Raw genomic sequence first — 12751 nt, forward strand, 5'->3', positions numbered from 1 at the left:
GAAAGATAGAAAAAAGGCAACATCTTAGCCTCCTTCCTGTTGTGTGCTGAGGGGGATCTGCAGACCTCAGGCCTCAAACTATATGTTCCTTCTGTCCTGCTCTGCTCTGCAGAGGAATAAGGAAAGGATCTGTCTTCTGCTTGGTTGGCAGTGCTCTGTAGCTGCAACTGGAATGCCTTGGTTGACAAAGGTGCAACAGTTGTGTCCGCCAAGTTCTGGGTGTTTACTTGTTCTTGGTTGTGGCACATAGTTAGACATGTCCAGTGAAGAAAACATTTGAAGTATCTTCAGTGGCTTTCAAATGATGAAACTCTTAAAGCTGGGATGCCTGTTGGGCTATGAGAGGCTAAAGTGCCTAGGCTGCAAAAGTGATTTCAACTTCCACTTGCCCCTGAATTCCCCTTCAGCCATTTTATGGCATTGTAGCCCTGTGTGACTGTTCAAACAAGAAGAATGGAGTCAAGCGAAGACCAGGCTGATACCTTCTCTGCTGATATTCAAAGCTGGGAGGCAGCCTACTGCGTGGAGAAGTAGCAGGACCTGCAGCAGGGGGGGTGTCCTGGCTGCTAGGTGGAACATTGCTGGAGATCCTGTGTATATACCAGACTCCCCAGCCAACGTTACCTGCAGTATGACAGCGCAGCCCCTTACCTGTCCTGGAATGGGAGACAGAGGGGATGGCAACACAGTTGTGTAAAGAGGCCTCAGAGCAGGAGGCCATCGTTTGCCCTGCCCCAGATGCTGGGAGGAGAAGGTAGTCAGGGGGAGGTGAGAAGGGAGATCAGTGCTGTGTGGGAGATCCGAGCAGAGCTGAGGAGTGAAAAGGCAATGGAAGGAAATGGAGTGAACCAGTCAGGAGGGATTCCAGCCAGAAGGTGACCATTTACGTTGGAAAGGGGTGTCCCAGGAAATAATAGCAAAAAGGCAACATGGGTTGTTATGCAGAGTAGAAGGAAAGGCACTGGCGGTATACCAGATGTGGCAAGAAGTGAGTTCATGTACCTTTTCCCTCTTGTGCTTGATCACAAGTTTAATAAGGTCAAAGCTGACTCTTGAATGCCTTAATCCTGAAATTTGCTTCCAGCCTGTGAGAAAACAGGCTCAGCAACCCAGTCCTGCTTGAGCCTTGGAGCAGCAAGCCTTTGAGTGAGACCCACAGAGGCAGCGTGCTGTGGCAGGAGGCCTTGTAGCCTGCAATAGTGAGGGGCCAAATGTCTGCACTGTCTCACTCCAGACCTTTGTGCTCTAGGCACATCCATGCCACTATGCTTCTCAGCTAGCTTGTGCTTGAGAAAGCTGCCTGTGAAAAGCTGCTTCCTCCCAAGGAGCAGCTGCTTCAGCCAGCTTTGGTCTTTGTAGTAAGACAGTGCATTAATTTTATTCTGCTGGCTGCTTGTTTGCTCCTAAGGCTTTATATATTATCTGTATATGTGTGAATACTTAAACTGAGGAGAAGTAGCTTCCTCAGCATTCTCATAGACTGATATGCAGCCTCAATTAAGCAAGCAGCGTGTGCCCCATTGCTACACTCCCATTTGGGACACTGCTGCAGCCCAGCAAAAGGTGCCACTTGCAAATCCATCTCATGCTGAAGCTAAGCCCGATTTGGTCAAGGTACAAGCCTGCAGGCCTCCTGTGGGACATGAGGTTTTTGGCCTTGCTGCATGTGCCTTCTAGGTAGCTAGGACCTGTCATGTATGCTTGCTGCTTCATGCAGCACAAGTCCCCCAAAAATCTGTGAGATCAGGACAACTTGCAGAGCCAAGGATGTATGCCCTACAAGTTGCTTCACCACAAGGAGAGCTCACTACTTTTAGTACTTCCAAGTCCTGCTGACCAAAAATGGCTCCTGGGAGTGGATGAATATCGCATTGTTGTGGTGTGCCACCATTTTGGGGGAGCAGAAAGTCTCCATCAGAGCCTGGCTTGTGGGTGCCAGACCTGGTGAGGGCCTCTGAGTGCTGCTGTGGGCTGGGACGCAGTATGGTCTGCAGCAGCCACTGCGAGCTGTGGGCTTGCCACCTTCATTGGCAATGCAGAATTACTCAAAAAAGAATTACTCAGAAAAGCAGAGCTGCTTCCTCTGCCTGTGTCAATCTCGTTGATGACATGGGAATTGGTATCTTCAGCCCTTCCAGAGCGCCACTGTCAAATACAGATAGCCTGAGATGTGCTTAGGTGTGCTGTTTTCACCCTTGTCCATGTCTTCACCGGCAGTGAAGAAGAACCAGAGCTTAGACTTGTCTTCAGGGCATCCCTACGTTGTTATCCAGCAAGACCAGGCCTGTGCCATAGTTTAACGCATTTTAACATTCCCCTGGTGTCCCCTCTCATGACAAGGATGACAAGAGATCTTCCAGAGGGCCCCGGCCGTGAGGGAGCGCCGGGCCGCCCCCCTCGAGCGGGCGCTGCCAAATGGCGGTGGGGCGGCGCCATGATGGCGGCCCGCCGCCAGGTGGCGATGCGGCAGCGCGCAGGGCCCCGTGAGGAGCCGCGGGGAGCCGGGAGGCTGCGGAAAGTGTCAGGGCTCCCACCTCGGGACGGCTCTGCTGGGAGCGCTGTCCCGATCTGTGGGCTTGGTGCCCGCGTCTGGGCACAGGGAACGCTTGGCCACCTTGGCCTGAACTCACCCCTTGCTGCCCACCGTCACGCTCCGTGCTGGAGGGTGCGAACGTGGCACAGGGGAGAGCAAAGGTGTCTCCAGTGTCCCTGGTTCCTGCAGCGGGGACGAGGCAGCCAAGGACTCGCAGCAGGGCCCTGGTCCCCACAGTGAGCAACTGCTCAAGCTCCCCAGGCAGCCCCAGCACACCAAGCCCGAGGGAAATGCCTTCCTGGCCCTCGAGCTGGCTTCGTCTTGAGCCCATGAGCAAAACAAACCAACACACCCAGCGTGTGACTAAGAGCCCTCAGGAGCGGCCCTGCTCCTTCTCCGTGCCTCACCCAACCCCTGTGGCTAGCCCTGGCCGGAGAGGTTACAGAGGTGAAGGAAATGAAACAGTTTCCTAAAAACCCAAAAGGCAGAGAGGTGACCTCTGCTTTGCCTCTTCAAGGATCCGGGCGGACACGGAAGCAGAAGACTAATAACACATCACCTAAAGAGGATGTTACACACTGAGGTTTCAGCTGTGTGCCTGTCCCTCTGGGGACCAGCCTGGGGACACAACTGCAGGCTTTATTTCAGAATTTCAGATGCGTATGGCTAATTCCTCAAGAGGAATCTCTCTTCTCCTGCCATGCAGTCACTACCAGCCAGCCACATTTCTTAACAAACTAGGCTTCTGCCCACCTACCAGCCTGACAGGCTGTCACAGGATTTTATATCGTGGCTGGCTAGGAACTTCTTTCTAATTTTAAATCTCAATGTATTTGTGATCCACATGAGCTCCTAGGAGTATGGATTAGACTTTTGTCCTAGCATATATTTATGATGCACAGAGCATATCCCACCTCAGCCTCTCCTGTTTTAGATCAAACAAGCCACGCACTCACAATGGCTGCTTGCCAAATTCCCCTTGCCCTAATGGCTGGGCTCAGTACCTGTCACAGGTTAAATCCGCCCTTCCTGAAGACAGATGGTTAGCCCAGCCTTTGCAATACTGTGTGAAGTGGTTTGTCTCACCAGAAAATTCTTTGCTAGGCATGTGCTTGAAATTAGTATCTCCATGCAGAGCCCAAGTTGCAGTACACAGTAGCTTCTACCTGTTGTCCATCTGGTCCAACCATCCACCTACCACCAATATTGCCCACTAATATTGTCTACCACAGTCGGCAGGAGACAACCCACAGGGGTGTGTCAGACACCGTGTGCCTCTGCTCCAGGCTGTCTGTCTCTTGCCCTCTCTCTGATGGAGCGGGTGGCACTGGGGTCTCACATTTCCACATGACAAGTTGTGTTTTTTTTTCCCCTCGAGATCCCTTCCACTTTGCTTGGAGGAATTGCGATAACCTGCCGGCTGGAGGAGGAGGGAGTGACCTTTCTAAAGTTACAGGGAGAGAACAAGGCAGGAAAGGCAAGAAGAGGCATGCAGGCTAAAGGAGAGGTGGGAAGGCAGGGGACTATTTATGGGTGAGAGGGGCTGGAGAGGAGGGGACAGGTGAGGACATAGCATGAGGGAGGTGGAAAGGTGCAGTACAGGAGGGCTGGGAGAGGATGCTTCTGCCAGGTACCACCAACCCTCTGCTTGTTCCTTTGTGGCAACAGGAGGCCTTGCTCAGGAATGGCTTAGCAGAGCCACCAGCACCAATTGCCCCCACATGGCCAGGCCTGGACTGAGGCTGGGGCTTCAGGAAGAGCTGGGAAAGGATGGAGGGGACATGTAAAAACAGCCCCCTTCTCATTTTTTCAGCGGTCGTTCGCCACGTGTGCATGACCTGAGGCCTCCCAGCTCCCGTTTGCACTACAAAGTACGTAATAGGAGACACGCAGGCACGTCGGCGGGCTGGGAGTGACGTGACATTTACCTGGTGCATCCCGGCCCCCAGCCCTGCCAAAGCCAGGAGCAGATTGGAGCTGCCGAGCTGGCTGTGCTGCTTCTGGGGAGTGGGCTGTGGGAAGGGTCAGGGGCGTCAGAGGGCAAAATAGCACTCCTTGTCCCCAGTGCTGGCCGTGCCTGGGCTTGGCGCTGCTCCACGTGCCTTGTCCCTACCTCTGGAGCAGCCCAGAGCCACGAATGATGCTGACTTGGGGCAATTCCAGAGCAAACAGGTCTGTGCCTGTGGTGGCAGGTCAGGAGGACAGCGCCTCAGCCTCCCAGCCTATCTCATCCAGAAACACCTCCACCCCTCCCACCTTCTGGCCAGGAACTGAGCCGTATGTCTGCTCGCTGTGGGATCCTCTCTTCTTCCAAAGATCGCCGGCTTTCACGCTGCCCAAGCCAGAAGCCAGACCGCCTTGGGTAACGCGTGAGTCACTGCGGTGTGGTTATTTAAAGCGTGTCTCCCGAGTGCCAGCCACGTGCCTGCGCGCTGCAGGCTGAGGCGGAAAGCGCCGTCGGGGCCTGGAGTTGACACCCGGAGGGCCGGGCCACCCGAATTATTTCCGAAACCACGAGCCCACCGTGCTTCCCAGGAGGTGCCCGTGTTGCTGCCCGTGGTCGGTCGCTGCCTGTGGTCTGTCAGGCGGATGCAGGGGAGGCATCACCTGCAGCCGCTGCGCTGGCACCGGGGTTATGCTCAGCTTCTCCCGGTGCCGGAGCGGGAGCCAGAACCTTCTCCTGAAACCTCAGGCAGCTGTGGGCTTCCAGCCACTGTTAGGAAATGGATGTCTTCACTAGTAAATATTTATGGCATATTCTAACTACTCCCTGATGTTTTCCATTAGGACCGACATCCCAGAGCAATGAGTAAGCCCCAGCGAATGCCCTTCCTGGCTCAGCATCACTCAGCCAGGCCCGCCAAGGGGCCTGGCCTGTGAATGAGTACAGGCTTGGGGAAGTTCCTCTCCCCCTGCTCCTCGCTGGCACCGACAGTGACGGGACTGCACTGCACAAGCCTCAGGTAGGCGAGGTCCCAGGGACATGCCGGGGTTAGGCTGAGCCTCGCCACCGTCCTGCCCTACTGAGGGGAGGTAGTGACAACCCCCAGACATCCACGTTCGAGCGGTCCCGCTGGGAGGACAAGCCAGCTGAGGCGAGACCAGGCATTGGTAAGGTATGGAAAAGGCAGCTCACCAGTGAGTGTGGCGTCCTGCCTGGCAGGGAGCGGAGAGGAGCTGAAAGCAGGGCTTTGCATGGGGATCACCCACGGAGCAGCTAGATGGAAGATCTCAGCTGTGTCTTCCCGTGAAAGGGATTTCCCCTGGTCCACTCACCCCTCCAGGAGGGTCTTCTTGTCCCTTGATGCCACCATGAGAGTCTTCTCCCTCCTCAAGCCTGCACAGGACCACCTTTCTCATTGGTAATATAAAACATCTCATTTGAAAGCATCACAAAGGTGTCAGGGAAGATATTTGTGCTAATCACTCATTAAGCATTTTCAGGAAAAGCCAGGCTCGTCTTTTCCAAGACGCGACAGTAACAGCAGGAGAGAGATGTGCCCGGTATGGGAGCTGTTCCCCCGGCCGGGCCCTGCTCCTTCCTGCACCCCTTTTCTGGCCCACTGTCTGCCCACCAGAGGGCTGCTGTTGCCCCTCCAGCTCTCCCTCTATGGCATTTCCCCTGCTTCCATCTCCTTTGCTTCCTCTGCGTAGTTTCTCTCCTGGGTAGACTTTGCTCTTAGCATTTCTTTTGCTCTGTCCTCGTCCTTGTCCTTTCCCCTCTCCCCACGTTGCCTCATCTCTCTCCCCTGCATTTACCAGTCAGGGTGGCTGCTGGCCAGAACGGTGCTGGAGCTGTCAATAAAAAAAAAAATACCCTCTCCCACAAACCGCACTGCTGCCCCAAACACCTCTTCCACCCGAGACCTTGGGCTCCAAGCCCATCTGCAGCCCAAACCTCTCCCAGCTGAGCCCTCCTCCTACACAGCCCCACCGCACGTGCTCTCCACTGCTTGTTGCTACAGCTGTGGAAGCAGGGGCTGACACCGCAGGGGAGGGAGCGGAGCTGCTCCGGACACGTGCTTCATGCACCAGCTCGCTGGTTAATCTACACCAGGCCCTCGGAGGCTGATGTTTACTGTATCCGTTCTCTCCGCTGCCAGAAGTCCACGTGCTGCTGGACCACGTGCACCTCGGGACCTTCACGGCAGCGACGGACGAGCTCAGGGGCTGTGCAGAGCCCGCGCTGAGCCTGGCCGCAGCTAACAAGCACCCCAAAGTCCTCTCCGTCGTGAAGCTGTTTCCTGGCTGTGAGACAAAGCCCGGCGGCGGGCAGCCCAGAGCCACGTCCAGGTGGGCTGACAGCCTGACGCCTCGGCGACGAAGCCGGGTGAGCTCAGTCCCGCGGTATTTTTGTCATAGTGGAGCTGTGAATCGCAGCTTCCCGGCTGAATTGCGCCTGAGTAATGCTCTCATGACTTGACTATCTCCCCAACATTTTAATTAGTCATTTCTGCCTTCCCTCCCGCGACACGGTATTAGCGGGGAATTATTGTTATTAGCACAAAATGGCGGCCCTCACGCCCACGGCCACACAGCTCTTCTCAGGCTGGGGCTGTATTCCAGTGACAAGGGGCACTCTTGAAGACATTTTTGGAGCCACTGGAGGAAGAAGCATCAACGGGATGAAACAGGTCCAGGAGCAGACCTTGCCCCCCTTTTCTTCACAGCCGACGTGGGGGCTGGCACCCAAGGGCCTGTGGTGCTCCCACCGAAGTCAACTCAGTTGGATATTGAGTGCAAGAGGAGACGCAGGCCCTGGTGAAGGACAGCAAGGACAAGAGCTTGGGACAGAGAAGATTCAGAGGGTTCATGCGTCCCTGACTGCTCTGAGCATAAGCAAGCTGAGCTGCACCCATCCCCCTGCTTTACCCAGCGCATGGCAGGAGCTCTGAGTGCCCACAGATATCACAGCCTGGTGATCCCAGAAACCTGCCTCCCTTTCGGCTTGAGCAATTAGCCCGTGCCCAATGTTTCCCTTAGCAAGCAAACCAAATGGTGGCATTAGCTGGCTTGACATAATCCTGTTTGCCTACAAAGAGTACACAAACTCCTGCTCCTGTAAGCACAGCCGGAGTCAAACTGCATCAACAGCTCCGGTCAGAGCTCTGCGCCTCTTTTTAACCAGTTTTTCAACCTGCTCAGAAAAGTCTCTCCTAGCTTTTCCTGCTTATCATCTTGCAAGCCTTTTGCTGAGCTCTCTGTGCACTTCTGCAGTTTCTGCTGTCACTCTGCAGCCTCTCCTCTCCTCCCTGGCAGCTCCCTTGCATACCTTCACCTCTGGTCAGTGGGTCCCAAGTGCCTCAGGCCGTTTGCAGCAGAGGCGCAGTGCAGGAATTCAGTAGGACAAACACATCTTTCATCAGACCATGCCATTTGTGCCCCTCTGTCATCGTGTCGCATCAGCACCCACCATGCGTCAATGCCCCGTTGCCGCTCTGCTTCTGATTAAACCCTTCTGGAGTTTAATGAGTTTTCCTCCTTCTCTAAACCAGTGGTCATGGGTACGGTCACCCCAGTAATCCCAGGGTAATTTGGGGCATCCTGGGAGGGGTGGCAGAGCCGAACGCAGCTGCAAGCACCCTTCAAAGGCAGCAGGGTGTTTTGGAGACTTCCAACAAAGCAAGAATCCACCTTGCAAAACCCATCGTCCCAGGCGGCCAGCAGAGACTGGTCTGAACAAGCCGTTCGAACCAGCTCCCCTCAGCTCCAGCCACACTTCTGCAATCCTCGCCTCTGCCACCTGCTCTGTCATTAGCTCCTGGGCCACTGCCAGTGGCTGTGGCAACACCTGAGCCACTAATTGGGCTCTTGCAGCAGCACCGAGAGCGCTGGGGAGCCCCTGCCAGCCGAGCTGGCTGCTCTGGGACGCGTCCCATCGCCCCGTGCCATGCAGACGTTTGTGCAAGCACCGCGTCGCTGCGCGGAGGGCGGCTGTGGCCGGCCAGCGAGGGCACGTGGGGGAAACGGGACTGGGAGAAGCCAAGGGGAAAGGGGGAATCAGCCCCACCGGAGGTGAATGGTGCAGGGGAGAGTCCAGTGGAGCCAGGAGGAGAGAGACAAGAAAGAGGATAGGGGAGGTGGAGCCTCCCTGCCTGGTGAAGAGCACCCACAAGGGAGAGCAGAGACTCAGCTGCAGGCCAACGTGGGCGTTTAACTGCCCGAGGCAAGGTGCGAGGAGGCCAGTGCTCACCCAGCCACAGCACAAGGAGATGCTGCAGGCAGGGGTAAAGCAGGCTGTGCCTGAGGGCAGGAGGCTTTTGAGTGGCTGGGAGGTGGAGAGCCGTGGCCCTGCAGCCTGCCTTGCCCGTGGCAGGGCCTGGACAGCCAGGCTCAGCCGCTGCCACCCCAGGATAAGAGCCTCCAAGTGACAATTACCTCCAGGAGGAAGCGTGGCTCCCTCCGGGAGCAGCAGTTGCCAATTCCCCCACCATCATCTCCCCCAGAAAGAAGCAGGAAGCCCAGCTCTCCAGCTGGGCTTGTACTTGAGGAGATGAAATTCGGTGCTGTGTATTCGTCCAAGACCGTATCTGGGGGGAGGTAAAGACCAGAGCAGCCAACGGCCTCGCCGGGCAGAGCTCCACACCCGTTCTGCTGGCAGCACGGCTGGTGGGCGTGGAGACCCTGCTCCAGCGAGGAGTTCTGGTGGATGTGGCTCCAACACAGCACTGGGCAGCTCCCACCAGCTCCCCCGGCCCTACGCGCGTGGCGCTGGCTGGGAGGAAGGCGGTCGTGCAACTCGACGGGACGCTGCGGGTAGTGTAAACGCCGACGTCCAGCCCCGACTGGTTCTCGACTATGCGGCTCTACTGGACAGGCAAGGGGAGAGCCAGGTCCGCGTTTCCCCGACGAGGCTTCGCAGGTACTGCTGTGGTCCCCGGGTGACCCAGCACGACGAGTTCCTCCTGCTTTCCAGGAACGCGGAGAGGCGCGGGGCCCCGGCAAGCCAGGCACTGCTGAGCGGAGCCACCAGGCTGTGGAGCAGCGCGAGACGCTCTCCTGCCGGAGCCGAGCCAGGTTGTTTTGCTGTATTTAACACGCAGTCCACGGCGTGGCTGCCTCACAGCCGGCTTCGCACGCTTGCATAAGGCTGCGGGTGCCAACCCCGGCGCAGCCGACTCGTGCTGGCGATGGCTGCTCACAGGCTGAAAAGCACCGGGCTGACGCGTGGCGTTTTCGTGGCATTTTCCTCCCGAGCCGTCTCCTCCTTTCGGGTGGGAGCCCGCCCGGTGACTCAAGCCACAGGCTTCCCTTCTCAACAGCGGAGTCCCCAGTGACGAGCGTCTCAGCGACATTCCCATACCTCGGCCTTGCCAAAATCACCCGGAGGCTCTCGCACCTCCTTGGGGACCAACTCGGTCGCTGCCCGAGCCCGGCATCGAGCTCCCGGCCAAACCCACGCCCCAGCCGAGCGAACGCGGGGCAAGGATCGGGCGGGCACAGCCGCGGGTTCCCATTTCCAGAAACGTGTCTAAGGGCGAGAGGTGGCGCGCGCTTCAGATAAATGATTGCGAGGGGGTTGAGACACGAAGGGGAAAAAATAGTTCTGTCGCTTGGCAGAGCGTGGCGGTCACGTGGGGCACAGCCTGCGGGAGCAGGAGCCCGCTTCCCCAGGCTCGCAAATCCAAGGGCAAAGCTCTTCCTGGAAGAAATGCAGGGCAGAGGGGCCGCGGGCACGCGTGGGATGCCCGCTGCGAGGACCAGCACCACGTTAGTTTCCTCAGGCACGTTCAGCCGGGCTCCCGTCAGCTGCTTTTTGAGGAGCAAAAACGAAGGCAGCAGCAGGCCCACGGGCTAAGCTGGGGAAGCTGTCACACAGGCACAGGGAAGAAAAGGCATTTCGGCTTCTTCCTCAGCACGGAGCAGCTGTCCCACGTCCTTCTGCTAAAAAGGAGGAGCTCCCCGTTGCAGGAATTCCGATTAAAGCTGAGCAACGAGGGGTTAAAAACAAACATGAAAAACAAGGTAGTCGACGCTGTCTGTTCTCATTTCCAGATCCGAGCCCACCCCGCTCTGAGAAGTCACTGCGGATGAACATTCAAAACGGGGGACGGGTTCTGCACGCAGCCGGAGGCTTCCTTCGCTCAGCACATACCCCAAAGGTAAACCCGAAGCGATCTGCAGCTCCTGCGGGAGCACGGAGAGGGCAGCGGCCGTCCCACAAGCAGCACGCCCGTCCCAGCGAGCGCTGCCTGGGAAGGCTCTGCCTCCACTCGAGCCACTGCAGGAAGCAGAGCCGGGTATTTTAGGGACTCCATTGACTGAAGGGCTCCAGGGCACCGCGCGCCCAAGGCCACGTATCCTGCTCCCCGCTCTCCCCAGGGAGCCGAATCACAGGTACTGACCCCGAAGGCGAGGCAGCCGCCCCTTCTTCCCCTGCCGCCGCTATTTCTGGCGGCGAGAGGTGGGAGCTGCCCTCACTGTGGTGCCTGAGCAGGGCTGGGCTGCTCCTACCGCAGCGAAGCCCAAAAGCGAGCTCCCCCAAACCCAGCGCCTGCGAGGGGAGGGTCCCCAGCGCCGCTCCAGGCCAAGGAAACCCTGCACGCCCCTGCCGCCACCCCCCAGGCGCAGCAGGTCCCACAGCAGGTCCCTCCGCACAGCACCAGCCGACACAAAATTATTATATCATGCTTTTAATACAAACTTAAAAAAATCTGGAACAATAGAAACTGTACAGATTTGATCAACCTTTTTTGTTTTTTTTTTGTTTTGTTTTGTTTTTGTTTTTAACTAAATCTCTAGACACACCAATGTCCCGTTCCAAAATATTGCACAACATTCTGAATACAAAACTCTGATTGTATTCCTCCTTCGCTAAAGAAAAGAAAAAGGAAAAAAAAAAAAAAAAAAAGACAGCAACCCCCTGGTTCCCCCTCTCAGTAGCCCCCTTCTTGGAAAGAAACCCAGGCGAAGCGCACACAGAAACCCTCGCACGGAGACGCACAGACTTCGGTCCTCTCTCACTCACTCTCTCCACAAGGCAACTGTCGATTCACTCCTCGGAGAGGGGCGGGAGGGAAAGGAGGGAGGCTGAGTGGGGAGAAAGGAATCTTCACCGCTTTTTTCTAAAGTTTTTTTTCCTGAAAAAATATTTTTCTCTCCTCTTTTTAAGAAAAAATCTTGAAAAGAAAAAAATTACAATTTTTTTTTTTACGTTAGAAATATACATATATTATATATACCTCTTACATTTTACAAATGTAGCAAATTATTCAATACAAACGGACATCAACAAAAAGAACACAAACCCATAAAAAATAAAAGTTAAAAAAAAAAATTCTCTCTTCTCTTCCTAAGAAACCAGGTAAATTAGTGCAGGTTTTAAAAAATAAAATTGAAGCTGAACGCCTACATCCAAGACTAGAAAAGACCCGAAAAAGGCCGTTAGTTTCCCTTGCTGCCTGAGGCTGGAGGAACGTTCCTGAAGCACGCTTTTTTCCTTTAGGACGCGGAGGGGTTGGTCCCTCCTTCCACTCGCAGCACGGTTTTTAAACGCGGGTGTGACACGCGGGGCAGGGCAAAGCAGCATCGAAGCTTCACACGCACGAGCGGGAGGCGGGGAACCGCGCCTCTCCCCTCTTGCCCTCTGCCAGAGAGGGGCACGCCGGTTTTGGGGACGCGGGGGGACGCGGGGGCAGCCAGGTCCCACGGGGCTGCGGGGAGAGGGAGGGGGTGGCAGCGGTAACATCCGCAAGCGGGGGGTTAAAACCCAACGCAAAACGAAGTAAGAAAGGAAAACCCGACAGCTCAGCTGCTCCCGAGCCCCTTGCCCTAGCTACGGACGCCGTTTCGGGGAAGCCGCCGGGGCCCCGCTCCCCTCGCCCTCCCGCCGTGCCGGTCATAGCTCGATGGCAGCGCGCGGCCCGCTCGGGCCCTGCCTCTTGCGGCCGCCCCGCGAGGCCGAAGCTCTCCTTGACGAGGTCTGGGGAGCAGCAGCCTCCCCGGGACAGCCCCGCTGCCTCTGCCGAGGCTCACTGGCAGCACGGCTACGGGGAGGCTCAAGGAGAGGGAGAAGCGCGAGTTGGAGCCCCTCTGCCCTGGAACGGGGACGTCCTGGGAGAGCGCACCGGATCGGCAGCCACGGAAGTGGGTTTCAGAGGGTGCTCCAGAGACATTGTTCAAAGAAAACCAAACCCGAGGTTTGGGAGGCAGCAGAGAGCTTATTTTTCTTTTAAACCACAGAACCTCAAAGACTGGAGTCTCGTCACCATCTCTCTC

This window comes from Cygnus atratus, chromosome 1, assembly GCF_013377495.2.
Source record: "Cygnus atratus isolate AKBS03 ecotype Queensland, Australia chromosome 1, CAtr_DNAZoo_HiC_assembly, whole genome shotgun sequence".
NCBI classification, from domain to species: Eukaryota; Metazoa; Chordata; class Aves; order Anseriformes; family Anatidae; genus Cygnus; species Cygnus atratus.